Raw genomic sequence first — 17,834 nt, 5'->3', positions numbered from 1 at the left:
AGTAGTTGTAATATTGTTTTGTGTTGATGAACGCCCGTTTTGCTCATTTAGATTTCACTTTGTTCACACTTACAGAGAGAGAGAGAGAGAGAGAGAGAGAGAGAGAGAGAGAGAGAGAGAGAGAGAGAGAGAGAGAGAGAGAGAGAGAGAGAGAGAGAGAGAGAGAGAGAGAGAGAGAGAGAGAGAGAGAGAGAGAGAGAGAGAGAGAGAGAGAGAGAGAGAGAGAGAGAGATTTATTTAAAGCTAAGATTCCAGGAACAGTGACAGCAACTGCCCAGCCTGACCTGGGATCGTATTGCTTGTGTTCGTGATTATTTTTGTTTAAACCTTTATTTTGCTATGTGAGCAGTGTTTTGTGTTTAAATATTTATTTTATTTTTGTTGTTTGAAAATAAACTGCGCACGCCACGCCTTTCGGAACTGCAGTACTGCCTTTGTGTGTTTTTCTGTTCCTGCACTCTGGCCTGACGTCACCACTTAGCCACTCTGTCACACCATATTTAAAGTTATCGCATTAAACATGACTAACCAACTGTATGTACAATTTGACCTTTTGGGAAGCCAAACTACACAGTAGATGTGATTTTGGAGTCTGAATCAGACACCAATAACACTAATTCAGATGGCACTGTGTGATAAATATTTCTACACTTTAACCTGATTCTTGTTGTTTCATGTTGAATCTTGGCCTCTCATAAATAGCATTGTGCTGCCCCTCACAATGCTGTTCAAAGGCTTGTTTTGACTGGCTCGCACTTCTTGTCTTCATCACTTAGAGATAGGACACACACAATGTCATTGGCTTCACCCCCCCTTGTGTACAGTTCACCTGGTACTCGTCAGACTTTTCATTAAAGTCTGATGCAAGATGAAAGTGTTCAGACCGTCTGATCCACTTCGGCCAATCACCAGTAAAGGAGAAGTCAAACTTTTATAAAGGTGAAATCTGTATTACTGTTGATGCTATTATATTTTAATTTGTTGGGGGGGGGGGGGGGGGTTGTGGCTATTTTATTATTTTTATTTATTACTAGCTGAAGTACCTGGCGTTGTATTTCAATATTTCACGCATGACAAATTGGGGAACAGTAGCCTTATGGTTTCCTATAAGTTACTGATCTTGGGTGTCGCACAATGCACTCGGACACTTTTCCCTTTTTATAACTTTTTGTTCTTTTTATTTATTTTTTGTTGTTTGTGTGTTTCTTTAATTTGAGATACACGGCTAATGTAGTGATCCAGCAATGGGGTTACTAAATAAAGTACCCTGGGGGTCAAAACATAGCCCTCGACCTTCCCCGGGATGAAAGAGGAGGCCATGCAAAGTTTGGTTGCACTGGCTCCTGCAGGGTCCGAATGCATAAAGCAACAGACAGACAAACATTCTTCTTTATATATTAAGATTTTTAGATTTACAGTTTTTTTTTTTTTTTTTTTACTAGTTTACATTGTTTGTTGACTTTTCTGGCAGGCAGCCAGCTTTGTTTGTCCTTCACATAGCACTGGGGCTTGGCAGTCAGTCAACTCTAAGGAAGTGGTTCAGCAACGCAGGTGCAGGCACTCTCTCTAGTATACACAGAGAATGCAGAAGCACTAGACTTGCACACGTTCAAACTGTTCCATTTACTTTAAAAAAAAAAAAACATTTCCAAACTGTGTTTTCTCTCAGTAGGACTCACTGGGCAGTCTGTATTTCTTGGAAAGTGGAATTTGCTAAGCTTTTTACTTCTGACACAGAGACAGACACCAGGTTGCAACACACTGAGGTAACTTTTATTAAACTGCTCAACATGGCTGTTTAATTCACTTTATCGGATGCAACAAAGTAGCAGGTGAATAACTCATTTTAAATGAAAACATGTTTTTTAGAAAAAGTATGAATGAAAAGTTAAAATGAAATGAACCACAAATACAGAGCGTGCCGAATTTTAATTATAAATTTCATTTCAGTAGTTCGGGACAAACACCAATCACAAAATGTTTTAGTACAAATATTTATTGTGGAGAATGCGGAGTATGCGATTTTACAGAGAAGTATGTTGTATATACACATTCATTTGGAACCAAACCTAGCTTGGTTTGAGGGCTCGCTGCCTGGCCGACTGGACGAGGCTGAGACCCCCATTGATAAAACATAAAAACTGTTATTAAGAAAGGTGGAGATGGGGAGGTGGTGGGTTACGATGAAATCAAAACACAACTGAGAGGTAAGTAAAGAGAGTATTTATAGTGCTAACAGTCTTAATTAGCTCATGTGTAAATTGAATGATTCAATTTGGTGACAAGGAGACTGGTGTCTGACCCTCCTCCCGAACTTTAATTATATATTTCATTAGTTGTAATATTGTTTTGTGTTGATAAACGCCAGATTTGCTAATTTAGGTTTCACTTTGTTCACACTTACAGAGCAGGAGAGAGAGAGGGGTCGCATGGTGGTTTGTGCGTGCAGGGATTGCATGGTGGTGTGTGCGTGCAGGGGTTGCATGGTGGTTTGTGCATGCAGGGGTCGCATGGTGGTGTGTGCATGTAGGGGTTGCATGGTGGTGTGTGCGTGCAGGGGTCGCATGGTGGTGTGTGCATGTAGGGGTTGCATGGTAGTGTGTGCGTGCAGGGGTCGCATGGTGGTGTGTGTGTGCAGGGTTTGCATGGTGGTGTGTGCGTGCAGGGGTCGCATGGTGGTGTGTGCGTGCAGGGGTCGCATGGTGGTGTGTGCGTGCAGGGGTCGCATGGTGGTTTGTGCATGCAGGGGTTGTGTGTATATGTATATGGAGGGGAATTGGAGTGCAGGTTTGGCGCAAAAGAGGGGGCGGGAGGCGAGGGCATATAAGGGGGTGCAGGGAAAAGACATGGAAGGGTAGGGTAAAAGAAAAACTACTACAATCATTTATTTTCACTTTCTACTCCCAGTCCCCTTTCCCTCACTTTATGATTTAATTTTGTCAAAATAAACAGCCTTCATCTACTTACGGTTGCAGTCTCATTTTTGTCCCAAAAAGAACCCGAAACGCTACAATATATTGATGGACGTTACATAAGCAAATGAGATGTTCTTTTTTTGGAATACCATGTTCCTTCTCAAAAATGTGTTTTAATATTAGGTTTTAATAAATGAAAACGACTGCTTTAATTAATTTTCATGTATCTATTTCAGTGCAATGTAGTTTCTTCATTGTAATAAAGAAATAAGTTTTTGTTTTTACATTTCTATTTTATTTCTGTTTCTTCATAAAAAATAGTGTTTTCTGGGGATAGTAAAAAATACATTAACTTTGATTCATGTACTAAGGGTAACTCACGATCCAGTTTATGGTAAATTGTGCATGCATGCCTTAGAAACTCGGCTGTCAGCGGAGTCCCAGAAACTGGGCTGAATTCAAAAATGCAAAGCGGCCCAGAATTTGGGACATTATCAGAGCGGCCCGGAATTTATGACGTTATCTGAAAAGCAAAGCAGCCTATTTGGGACGTAGTCACGTAAATGAAAACAGGGGCAGTCTATATGTAAAACTGTGATTACATTAGAGATAAACTAATGTATCCTGTAACAAAACCATAATAGTGTGGAAGATAAATTTAAAAATGCCTGCAAGCTTCCCCACTTGTGTGATGACATGTTCCTGTGACAGACATGGACCAATCAAAACGCGAGACTGTTGCGGTTCCATCCCAAAAACCGGGCCTGTGTCATACCTTGAGAAATCTCTTTAGTTTTCGAACAACCTAAAACGGTTTAATATTGATAGTACTATTATTAACTATGATCATTATACAGTTGTGCCTTTTAATGGCTTTTTCTTAGACCGATATAACCATTTATTTATTTATATATTTTTTATGAGTCTAATACTACTGTAATTATTACTGCTGCTATTCAGTTTGAATTTTTGTTTTGTTTTGTGCAGTGGTACTGTTTAAAAAAAGAAAGAAAGAAAAACTGGTCAGCACTAACTGGTGCTGAACAAGGCTAGCGTGTAGACAACTCCTCCCCCCTCTACCCTTCACTCGCTTCAAAATGTAAAACCCAATCTTTAAAGGCATATGTTTTGTTTTTTTTCAAAAAAACATTAAAATGACAAATATAGAAATAAATAATAAAAACATAGGTTTACAATATACCTGCATCCACCACAGAGAGCTATTAGCCATTTTGAAAGTGAACACTCTGAATCCAGCTCTGAAGCTGGAGCGGCCAGCGTGTGCTCTGAGCACTCCAAAATTCATCTCCTCTGAGTTTACAAACGACACCACAGAGCACTCCGGGAGTTTACGAACGGTCAGAGTGCTCTCTGACACTCTGAGATTGAGTTTACGAACGCACCCTAAGCATAAAGAAAAGTGTGTCAGTATTCATATGCATATCTATACACAGACAGAGATTCCTTAAACTGTGATATAGCAGAGCGTTTAATCGTTCATAACAATGTACCAAAATGCACATCCCTGGAGTTTATTAGCCTCTGTGATATCGTTTAGTATCTGATGGACGGGACGCATACATTTTGGGCATGTACCGTCAGAGTGAAGTTGTCAGCACACAGGTTCTAGAGGGACATCATGCCACGAACAAAAGAAATTCCTGTAGACCTCTGGAAAAAAGTTATTGATGCCTATCAGTCTGGAAAGGGTTACAAAGCCATTTCTAAGGCTCTGGGGCTCCACTGAACCACAGTCAGAGCCATATTGTCCAAATGGAGAACGTTTGGGACAGTAGTGAATCTTCCCATGAGTGGCCGTCCTGCCAAAATCTCTCCAAGAGCAAGGCGTAAAATCGTCCAGGAAGTCACAAAGAACCCTAGAACAACATCCAGGGATCTGCAGGCCTCTCTCACCTCGGCTAAGGTCAGTGTTCATGACTCCACCATCAGAAAGACACTGGGCAAAAATGGGATTCATGGCAGAGTAGCAAGGCGGAAACCATTGCTCACTAAGAAGAACATGAATGCTTGTCTCAAGTTTGCCAAAAAGCACCTGAATGATCCTCAAGAGTTCTGGAACAATATTCTATGGACAGATGAGTCAAAAGTGGAACTTTTTGGCCGACATGGGCCCCGTTATGTCTGGTGAAAACCAAACATTGCATTCCATGGTAAGAACCTCATACCAACGGTCAAGCATGGTGGTGGTAGTGTCATGGTTTGGGGATGCTTTGCTGCATATGGACCTGGACGTCTTGCCATCATTGAAGGAACCATGAATTTTGCTCTGTATCAGAGAATTCTACAGGAGAATGTCAGGCCATCCGTCCGTGAGATGAAGCTGAAGCACAGCTGGGTCATGCAGCAAGACAATGATCCAAAACACACAAGCAAGTCTACATCAGAATGGTTGAAGAACAAGAAATTTAAAGTTTTGGAATGGCCTTGTCAAAGTCCAGACCTAAACCCCATTGAGATGTTGTGGCAGGACCTGAAACGAGCAGTTCATGCTCGAAAACCCACAAATGTCACGAAAACCCACAAATAAAGCAGTTCTGCATGGAGGAATGGGACAAAATTCCTCCATGGCGCTATGAGAGAGTAATCAATAACTACAGGAAGTGTACCTAGAAGAATTGATTCTGTTTTGAAGGCAAAGGGTGATCACACCAAATATTGATTTGATGTAGATTTTTCTTCTGTTCACTCACTTTGCATTTTGTTAATTGATAAATATAAACTATTAACATGTCTATTTTTGAAAGCATTCTTACTTTACAGCATTTTTTCACACCTGCCTAAAACTTTTGCACAGTACTGTATATATATACTATATATATATACTGTATATGCTGCATAAATTATCTATTAATTTCTGCAAACTCATCTTACATGAAACTAATTTAGAAATAGAAACTCAGCTCTGTCTGAAAGTGTCTTTCATGCTAATATTTAGTATGACCACTCTTAACATCAATAACGTTAGCAAGCAATAGGAAAACTGTAAAGTTACCTTGCAGTTTACTGCGGCAAACTTTTATAAGGGCATTTACAGTGTGGAAAGCAGATGCATCTTTAAAAACATGGCAAACTGTGGTAGATGTGCAGCATATCCAGAGGGAATACTGCAGAATTGATATAAGGATCTAGAAATGCCCTTACCTGAAAATTCAAATGCAGTCAACTAGTCTTTCACTCCAACCGAATGACAATCGATGACTAAAGCTGTGCTGTCTTTATATACCCTCCCAGCTCTGCACAGTAGCAGAGGGGGGCTTGTGAGTGTTTACAGCAGGCTTTAGCAGGTTGACAGGTAAGCTATGTGTGGTTAAAAGGCTTCCTGTAGGCTTCAGTAGAAAAGAAGCAAAGATACTCTTTATACAGACTCAGAAGAACAGGGGTCTAGCTTGTGTTACTTTGGGGGCGGGACATTTGTTATCTCTGTCTAAATAAAAATACATGTATATAACACCTCAAGATGTGTCATTTACTGTGCTTTACACACAAAAACATTTATTCATACAGAAATCATTTTTGCAAACTCATCTGACATGAGTCTGACAGTGTCTTTAATGCGCATATTTAGTCTGGTCTCCTTTGGCATCAATAACAGCTTGACATCTTTTTGGCATTGTGTCTGTGCACTTTCTCAAAATCTCTGGTGTAATTTGATGTTAGACCACTTGCTGCTTTGAATTAGGCATCTTAAACAACCTCTAAAGTTTCTCCTGCATTTTCCCATTTGTGGCTCTGTGTTCCTTTTTTCTTCCTATTTGAAATTAATTGCATGTGTGGCATATTAAAGTCATCAATATAATTAGACAGTTAATGCCTCTGACAGTTTTTCAGGATTTTTCAGTTCCTGTGGTTGGATTTTATGATCTTTTATAAGGGCTACCTTATACCTCGCTGTGCTTTACAAACCTTACATATGCTTTCCCTGTATATATATATATATATATATATACAGACGTGCTCAAATTTGTTGGTACCCCTCCATAAAAAACGAAGAATGCACAATTTTCTCTGAAATAACTTGAAACTGACAAAAGTAATTGGCATCCACCATTGTTTATTCCATATTTAATAGAAATCAGACTTTGCTTTTGATTTTTTATTCAACATAATATTGTAAATAAGAAAACAAATGAAAATGGCATGGACAAAAATGATGGGACCGCTAGCCTAATATTTTGTTGCACAACCTTTAGAGGCAATCACTGCAATCAAATGTTTTCTGTAGCTCTCAATGAGACTTCTGCACCTGTTAACAGGTAGTTTGGCCCACTCTTCCTGAGCAAACTGCTCCAGCTGTCTCAGGTTTGATGGGTGCCTTCTCCAGACTGCAAGTTTCAGCTCTTTCCATAGATGTTCGATAAGATTCAGATCAGGACTCATAGAAGGCCACTTCAGAATAGTCCAATGTTTTGTTCTTATCCATTCTTGGGTGCTTTTAGCTGTGTGTTTTGGGTCATTATCTTGTTGGAGGACCCATGACCTGCGACTGAGACAGAGCTTTCTGACACTGGGCAGTACGTTTCGCTCCAGAATGCCTTGATAGTCTTGAGATTTCATTGTGCCCTGCACAGATTCAAGGCACCCTGTGCCAGGCGCAGCAAAGCAGCCCCAAAACATAACCGAGCCTCCTCCATGTTTCACTGTAGGTATGGTGTTCTTTTCTTTGAAAGCTTCATTTTTTCGTCTGTGAACATAGAGCTGATGTGACTTGCCAAAAAGCTCCAGTTTTGACTTATCTGTCCAAAGGACATTCTACCAGAAGGATTGTGACTTGTCAATATGCATTTTAGCAAATTCCAGTCTGGCTTTTTTATGTTTTTCTTTCAAAACTGGAGTCCTCCTGGGTCTTCTTCCATGGAGCCCGCTTTCGCTCAAAAAGCGACGGATGGTGCGATCAGAAACTGACGTACCTTCACCTTGGAGTTCAGCTTGTATCTCTTTGGCAGTTATCCTTGGTTCTTTTTCTACCATTCGCACTATTCTTCTGTTCACTCTGGGGTCGATTTTAATCTTGCGGCCGCGCCCAGGGAGGTTGGCTACAGTTCCATGGACCTTAAACTTCTTAATAATATTTGCAACTGTTGTCACAGGAACATCAAGCTGCTTGAAGATGGTCTTGTAGCCTTTACCTTTACCATGCTTGTCTATTATTTTCTTTCTGATCTCCTCAGACAACTCTCTCATTTGCTTTCTCTGGTCCATGTTCAGTGTGGTGCACACAATGATACCAAACAGCACAGTGACTACTTTTCTCCATTTAAATAGGCTGAATGACTAATTACAAGATTGGAGACATGTGTGATACTAATTAAAGAAGCTAATTAGTTTGAAATATCACTATAATCCAATTATTTATTATCTTTTCTAAGGGGTACCAACAAATGTGTCCAGGCCATTTCAGAGTATCTTTGTAGAATAAGCAATAATTAATCTCTTTTCACAGCTTCTTTGCTTTATTCTATGACATACCAAAGGCATGGAAGTATACATGATAAAATAGCTTTTAATTTCATCACTTTTCAGGAGGAATGAAGCATTATTTCAATGAGCTGTAAGGGTACCAACAAATTTGAGCACATCTGTATATATATATATATATATATATATATATATATATATATATATATATATATAAACATAGCAGGCAGGGGGTTAAAATCCTCCCTGCGTAAGACATGTGTGCAGGCACAGTTTTTTTAGTTTGTTTTATTGCTTAATTAGTTTTGTTAATTATTTTATTGGTGATTATCCCCTGCACCTGGTGATTATTATTAAATTAGAGCCAGGTGCAGGGTATAAAAGAGAAGCAGTCAGTCTGCTCAGGGCTGCTGAGGAGAAGGAGGCAGAAGGGGTGCTTTGCTTCCAAGCAGTCGTGAAAAGGACAGAAAAAGTGTAAGTTTACAGAACGGAGTGTTTTGTTGTTGGGCAGGTAAACGGCTTAGTCGTCTTGCGGGTTAGTTTAGGTTCCTGTTTGTGTATTAGTTATTTGTTCAAAAAAAGAGCTAGGTGTTTGTTTTGTTTATTTTGATTTTGTGTTTGGTGAATTAAAAATAGCGCATCCGTGCTTTAAAAATTCCATTCCTGTGTCCTGGGTCTGTGCTTTTAAAGGGGCAACGAACCCGAGTGGGTGCGGTTCATTTACTATATATATATACAATGCCTATAGAAAGTCTACACACCCTTTCATTTTTTTCACCTTTTGTTGCCTTATAGCCTGGAATTCGAATGCATTAAAATATATTTTTTTGTCATTTATCTACACATCCTACCCCACAACTTCCAAGTGAAAAAAAAATATTCTAGAAATTTGTAGAAAATTAATTAAAAATAAAAACTGAAATAGCTTTGTTGGGTAAGTATCCACCCACCTTGTAATAGCAATCCTAAATTAGCTCAGGTGTAACCAATCGCCTTCAAAATTACACACCAAGTTAAGTGGCCTCCACCTGTATTAAATTGCAGCAATTCACATGATTTCAGGATAAATTCAGCAGTTCCTGTAGGTTCCTTCTGCTGGGTAGTGCATTTCAAAGCAAAGATTCAACCATGAGCACTAAGGCCCTTTCAAAAGAACTCCGGGACAAAGTTGTTGAAAGGCACAGATCAGGGGATGGGTATAAAAAAATATCAAAGGCCTTAAATATCCCTTGGGGCACGGTCAAGACGATTATTAAGAAGTGCAAGGTGTATGGCACCACCGAGACCCTGCCTAGATCAGGCCGTCCCTCCAAACTGGATGACCTAGCAAGAAAGAGACTGATCAGAGAGGCTGCCAAGAGGCCAATGGCAACTTTGCAAGAGCTACAGGCTTTTATGGCCAAGACTGGTCAAAGTGGGCATGTGACAATAATATCCCAAGCACTCCACAAATCTGGCCTGTATGGTAGGGTGGCAAGAAGGAAGCCATTACTCAAGAAAGCCCACTTTGAATCCCATTTGAAGCATGCAGAAAAACTCAGGAGATTCTGTAGCCATGTGGCAAAAAGTTTTGTGGTCTGACGAAACTAAAATTGAACTTTTTGGCCTAAATGCAAAGCATTCTGTTTGGTGCAAACCCAACATAGCACATCACCCAAAGAACACCATCCTTACTGTGAAGGATGGTGGTGGCAGCATCATGTTATGGGGATGTTTCTCATCGGCAGGGATTGGGGCACTTGTCAGGATAGAAGGGAAAATGAATGGAGCAAAGTACACAAAAGTCCTTGAGGAAAACCTGCTGCCCTCTGCAAGAAAGCTGAAACTGGGATGGAAGTTCACCTTTCAGCATGACAACGACCCAAAGCACACAGCCAAAGCTACACTGGAGTGGCTAAGGAAAAAAAAGGTAAATGTCCTTGAGTGGCCCAGTCAGAGCCCCGACCTAAATCCAATTGAAAAGTTGTGGCATGACATGAAGATTGCTGTCCATCAACGCTCCCCAAGGAACTTGACAGAGCTTGAACAGTTTTGTAAAGAAGAATGGTCAAATATTGCCAAATCTAGGTGTGCAAAGTTGGTAGAGACCTATCCCAACAGACTCACAGCTGTAATTGCTGCCAAAGGTGCTTCCACCAAGTAATAACTCAGAGGGGTGGAGACTTATTGTGACAGTCTGGCTCGCAGTGGTGAGGTTGATGACATCACGGACCAGGAAGTAACTGAAATCAAACAGTGGATGGGCGGGTGAAGCTGAGTGCAATGGCACTCAGCGTGTTTAATAAACAAAACAAAAGATTTAAACAATGAACAAAACACAAAACAAAAAGGCGCGATGGCCAAACAAATAGAAACAAGTATATTTGTTTAAATATAGCAATTGTTAACTTTATATGTTTTCGCGCTCTCTCTCTCCGCTGTCCCGTACTCTCCTTTCTACACTCAACCCCGAGTGCAGAGAGCTGCAGGTTTATATACTCTGGCCGAGGGATTAACTAGTTGTTAATTATCTTATTACCCCTCGGCCAGAGTCTGCACGCGTTTGGTAAGGATGCATGACTGTCAGTTAGTTAAATAATCAGTAGCTGATCAGCCATGCATCCTCACAGGGTTTTTAAATATAATAATAAAAGACGCGGCGCTTTTATCCGCGCCGCAAACAAAAATACAAATAATAATAAATAGGGGCGGGAACTCCGCCACACTTATCCAATTATGATCTTTCAGTTTTGTATTTTTAATATATAGTTTTTTTCTCAATAAAAACTTTTTTCCCCTTAACAGTGTGGAGTATGGTGTGTAGATAAGTGGAAAAAATCCTCATTTAAATGCATGAAAATCTGAGGCACTGACACAACAAAATGTGAAAAAAGTTCAAGGGGGTGTAGACTTTTTATAGGCACTGATTATTTATTTATTTATATATATATATATATATATATATATATATATATACAGTGCCGTGAAAAAGTATTTGCCCCCTGTCTGATTTTCTGCATTTTTGCACATTTTTCACATTGTATTTGGTCAGATTTTTTTTGTGGGTTGTAGTAGTATATAGAGGGAGTCTGAGAGAAAAAAATGACACCAGGTGGGGTAATCAAACATGCAATCTTCAGATGTGAAAAAGTTATTGCCCCCCCCCCCCCCCCAGTTAACTCAACACAATTAAAGGGATAATTAGGGTCAGCTGTTTGAGTACTTTGGTTAACAACCAGGCCTGATTTGGGCCAGCCCTGCCCAATATAAATCTGACTAACTTTGGCCCTTACCATCAGAGTGAAGTTGTCAGCACACAGGTTCTAGAGGCACATCATGCCACGAACAAAAGAAATTCCTGAAGACCTCCGGAAAAAAGCTGTTGATGCCTATCATTCTGGAAAGGGTTACAAAGCCATTTCTAAGGCTCTGGGGCTCCACCGAACCACAGTCAAAGCCATACTGTCCAAATGGAGAAAGTTGGGGACAGTAGTAAATCTTCCCTGGAGTGGCCATCCTGCCAAAAGCTCTACAAAGTCGTCCAGGATGTCACAAAGAGCCCTAGAACAACATCCAGGGATCTGCAGGGCTCTCTCGCCTCAGTTAAGGTCAGTGTTCATGACTCCACCATCAGAAAGACACTGGGCAAAATAGGATTCATGGCAGAGTAGCAAGGCAGAAACCATTGCTCATTAAGAAGAACGTGAATGCTCGTCTCAAGTTTGCCAAAAAAACACCTGGATGATCCTCAAGAGGTCTGGAACAATGTTATTATTATTATTATTATTATTATTATTATTTATTTCTTAACAGACGCCCTTATCCAGGGCGACTTACAGTCGTAAACAAATACATTTCAAGAATCACAGTACAAGTAATAATACAATTATGAGCAAGATAAATACAATGACTTTGGTTCAAGCAAGTACAAGTGTGACAAAATACGATTCAATAATACAGCAGATAACAGTGTCAGCGATAGTTACATCAGGATATAATTAAATACAAAATACTACTCATGGACTGATGAGTCAAAAGTGGAACTTTTTGGCCGACATGGGCCCCGTTATGTCTGGCGAAAACCAAACACTGCATTCCACAGTAAGAACCTCATACCAAAGGTCAAGCATGGTGGTGGTAGTGTCATGGTTTGGGAATGCTTTGCTGCATCAGGACTTGGACGCCTTGCCATCATTGAAGGAACCATGAATTCTGCTCTGTATCAGAGAATTCTACAGGAGAATGTCAGGCCATCCATCCGTGAGATGAAGCTGAAGCGCAGCTTCGTCATGCAGCAAGACAATGATCCGAAACACACAAGCAAGTCTACATCAGAATGGTTGAAGAACAAGAAATTTAAAGTTTTAGAATGGCCTAGTCAAAGTCCAGACCTAAACCCCATTGAGATGTTGTGGCAGGACCTGAAACGAGCAGTTCATGCTCGAAAACCCACAAATGTCACTGTGTTGAAGCAGTTCTGCATGGAGGAGTGGGCCAAAATTCCTCCACGGCGCTATGAGAGAGTAATCAATAACTACAGGAAGTGTTTGGTTGCAGTTATTGCTGCTAAAGGTGGTGTAACCAGTTATTGAGTCTAAGTGGGTGATTACTTTTTCACACAGGGACATTGGTTGTTGCATAACTTTCTTTAATAAATAAATGAAATATGTATCACATTTTTGTGTTATTTGTTCATTCAAGGTCCCTTTTATCTAATATTAGGTTTTGGTTTAAGATCTGATAACATTCAGTGTCAAAAATATGATAAAATGCAGAAAATCAGACGGGGCAAATACTTTTTCACGACACTGTAGCTACATATTTATAATTTTATTAAAAAAAAAACTAATTTATTTCAGTTCACAATTACATTTAAAAATAGATATCCTATGTATTATGTTTTCTGATCTCTGTATTCTGCTGATCAAGCTTGAACTGCACATTTTATTGTGTTGGTTGTATTTCTAATTTCTAAATTATTGCCCCTAGTACATTTTGGTGGTGGTCTCAATGGGTGAATTTCCTGATTAAATAAATACATAAATACATTTTAAACAATTTTATTTACAGTTAAGGATAATAAAAACAATAGCATCAGTAATAAAACAAATTTAAATCCAATGGATGTAGTAATTGTAACAATTTAATATGCAATTAAAACTTTTTAGATGTAACAAATGGCTTCATATGCTGGATTAGACTGATAACTAACCTTTTCCTCAAATGCTATCTGAACATCTGGTCCATTTTGAAACACTACCCGCGAGCACACAGACCAAATTCCACCTCCCTGTGACAAAAATACAGAAGTGGTTTATTGCTCTGCTGGTGTTACAGGCTAATTGTCACCACTGCGTTTTGTGGCATCCTGGTGATATACATGCTTATTTGAAGGAGTGAAAACTGACAAAAAGGCAATATATATACAGTAGTTCCTCGTACAAGTTAGAAAAACTTATTTGAAACTACCGAGAGTCTCTATACAGCTCAAAGAGTTTTGCTGTTTTTACTATGTTGCAGCGGCAAAACTAAATCACTCAGAATTACCATCTGTACCAGAATCAAAAGTTTGAAACTTTCCTACATCAAAAACAAAATACAGAAATGTAGGCTGGGCATTCGCCTTCACTGGTTTCAAAACAAACAGAAAACACTATCTTCCTCTCCTTCTAGAACTCTCTCCCCTTAGCCAGGGCCTCTCCCCTGGCTTTTATCCCCTGTGGCTGGAGCCCAATTAATCAATAATTGCTGATTATTCAATTAGGGCTCCAGCCACATGTTTTCCCAACCACGTTCATAAAGACGGGGCAGTCCCCCGTCACACTCTTATACACAATGAGATATAAGTTGTCAAACTAAGGTAAAATTGTTATTCTCCTTCAGCTAAATAACTGGAATCTACCAATCATGTGATTTCACATGTTGGTCAACATCAAAATAAACCAGGGAATGCAAGCAGTTTGATATCCACACTATTTATATTAAACAATTTATTTATATTTTAAAACAGCACATATCGCACAAAAAAAAAATACCGTTGTTTGAACTTGCAACATGAGGTCCTTCAAGAGCACACGGCCTTAGTCTGCGCTGTGCTGTTGTTGAAATGCGTTAATTTTTTAAGCTTAAATCCAAGCCTGACCAGCTTTCGCTGAAAACCTGAAGGTTCTGCTCGAGTCTAGAAATTTTCCATTTCCTGTTTGAAAATATTCCTCATTTAATTAATAAATAAAGGGAAAATGTATTAGGTAGAAATAAATAAATAATTTAAATCAATGTATAGAGGAATAAATATATTTAGAAATAAATATTTTTAAAGAAATAAATGTAGAAATTAATACATGTTTATATTACAAATGTATTAATAAATAGCAAGCCAGAAAAAATGTCATATTAATTGATTTGGCTGATGCTTTTATCCAGAGCAATTGGCATTTGTATACCTATATAAAAAGTACAAGTTTCATGTCAAAAACAAAAAAATAGTTATACAACGAGGCACTAGTGATCCTTCACTTACAGCATCTGTGGAGTATTGCTTAGAGCACTGTGCTCCTGACTGGAGGGTTGTGAGTTCAATCCCAGGTGGGTGACACGTTGCTGCTTTACCTAGATTGGTCCACCAAGAAACCCAACTGTAAATGAGTAATTGTATGTACAAAAAAAATAATGTCAGAATTGTAAATTGGCCTGGATAAGGGTGTCTGCTAAGAAATAAAATAATAATTTTCAGGCCTGGTTGGTACTTGGATGGGAGACTGCCTGGCACAACCAGGTACTTTAAACTTTTCTTTGGAGTTTTACTTGTTTACAATAACAAATAGTAGATTAAACAACAAAAATGAACTGATTTACTTTTAACCCTTTGTGGTCCTATGTCGGACCTGGTCCGACATTGCAATTATTCCTATCCGATCCAAAAAACACAAAAAATGGGTTTCTAGTCATTTTTTCTCTGAGTGGGAGCGACAGGAGCCGAGACAAGCTGAAAAAAAAGGTGTATCTCATGAATAGTCATACTTGCCCCTGGCATCAGATAGGGGCGGCCATAAGGAAACAAGCTGGCTGTTACTGAATCTGCGCACAGAGAATATCACGGACATTTGCAGAGCTTTTTTGAGATGTTATAGTAATAAAATAATGACTTGGATCGCATTATTGAGGAGTTTGGTGATAAAACGAGTGATCAGAAGATGATTGATCGGTATGTACGACTATTATTATTATTATTATTATTATTATTATTATTATTATTTATTTCTTAGCATATGTGAAAGCGATAGCGAACGAAAGGGTGGGGCGGGGCTGGAGATGCCTAGTGAGTGCTTTGTTGATATGCAGGGCCTTTTAAACCCGTTTGACTGTGGAAAAAAAATACTTTTAAACAGCGCGTCTAAAATTAACTGCGCGTGTGAAAATAAATTGGACCTGACGTGCCTGACACGAGCTGAATAAATGGACTGCAAAGGGTTAAGAGCTAAAAATAATTCAAATGCTCTGATTTAGACAAATTATTCGTTCAATTGAGGGTTCAATTAAGTAATTCAGAGGTCAGCTGGAACAAAAAACAGCAAACACTGGGTCCTCAGGACCAAGATTGGGAAACACTGTTTTATGTAACTTGCTTCCTATATTGGTACATACCTGTTAATTTTTAATTACTATGTGATTACTGTGTTTATGTTGCTATTATATAAACTGTTCTCCTTGTGCATCACCTTCGATAAAGGCCTCTGCCAAAGTCATGATAATAAATCAGTCAAATAACATATGTTGTATGGGAAAGTATTTGAAATGCATTTAGCATTTGTCACACATTTGCATTTGTATTTAGTTTGGTAGTAAATGTATCACATTTGCATTTGCATTGAGCAAATTCAGAATTTCAAATACATGCAGTCATTTGCATTTAAATCTAAATGCATTTGACCCTGTGTTTGATTATATCACATTATGCTTATGGATACTCATATAATAATATTAATGATTACAATTTAGTTCATACAGGGGACCTGAAACACTGGAACCATCATGCCTTTGACAACAAAACGACAAAGAAAACAACAACATAAATACTACATGAACAGGATAGGACAGGATAAGGATCCACAAATATGAAGCCCACTCACAACAACTACAGTAACACATCAGAAACCAGAGACACAGCCACAACCACAATTTCAGCAATCTCCAGACCGATCACAGCACGTTGAGAGTTACTATGTGCAACTGTCCATGTAGCATCTCCTGGCCAACCACATCCCGTTGAGGGTTATTATCACGCAACTGTCAATGTAAAATATTCCCAACGAAATTCGAAAGTCCAAAACTGTTTGGGAAGACATTGTGGATTTCAATAAAGTTTAGAATGCTTCACGGAAGTTGAAGGAAATCAATCCTTTCGGGAAACCAAACCAGACAAGACCGTTACAAAGCAACACAATGCCAAGTTTACTGCTGTGCATAAGAGCAAAATTACTGTGGACAACAGGAATTACCAGTTATCTTCCATTATCATACACCAAAGACAGGGTGTTACTTCAGGACATTATGTGTCTGTTCTTGCTGTGGGTGCTACTGGAAAATGGGTGCATGCAAATGATGCACTTATTGAAGTCAAACCATGGCCAAGAAATGCAGAGGGCATGTATATGGCCTTTTATGAAGAGATCTAATGCTTTACAAATGGCTTACATTGGCCTAAGTTCATAACACCACTTTTTAGCATTAAAATGTGTTAGTATACTACCCTTTAGCACTGACATGCATATGTACCTTTTCAACCATTCATAACATTGTAGTTTTGTTCCTATGTAAATATCAATATATCAAATCCTACCAAAATAAACATATTGTTTTCATCACTGATGGATGTACATTTCCAACTAAAATAATAAAATGTTTACACTTTCAACACTGTTAAAAAGTCCCTTGTACCATTATTTTACTTTCAAATCTTTTTTCATTTCTGTTATTTTACACTACTTATTACTCTCTTGTCTTGCCTGTCTGTCTGTCTATTTACCATACACATTACCTAATATCTTTCCCTCACTTTATTCAATATTTGATTGACTAATACCTACTTTAAAAATAGCAATGTTGTTTATGGAATAGCCTGTGAAAAATGTGACAAAATAAAATATGTTGGAGAGACTGGAACTACTTTATATAAAATAATTCAGAACCACCTTTCATTAATTAGAAATAAAAAAAATGCATGAACCAATAGCTCTTCACCAGTCAAGGACATGGCATAAATGATGTAAAGTTTGTAGTTTTAGAACAGCTAAAATTAGACAATGCGACATATAGAAGAATAATAAGAATACCCGTTTCCTATTTTCAGCAGGCTTACTAACCCCTGCGAAATGTCTCCACATGTTTTATTGTTTCGGTCAAAAACTAGTAGTAATTTTGTAGCGCAGTTCTGTTTTGCCGCGAGGTGTGGCTGGTAAGATTGCGAGACGTACGTAATTTTATGCCCTGTAATTGATGAAGATA

Source organism: Acipenser ruthenus, chromosome 34, assembly GCF_902713425.1.
Source record: "Acipenser ruthenus chromosome 34, fAciRut3.2 maternal haplotype, whole genome shotgun sequence".
Classification (NCBI taxonomy): Eukaryota; Metazoa; Chordata; class Actinopteri; order Acipenseriformes; family Acipenseridae; genus Acipenser; species Acipenser ruthenus.
The sequence above is the reverse complement of the archived record's forward strand: the minus strand, read 5'-3'. Positions refer to the sequence as shown.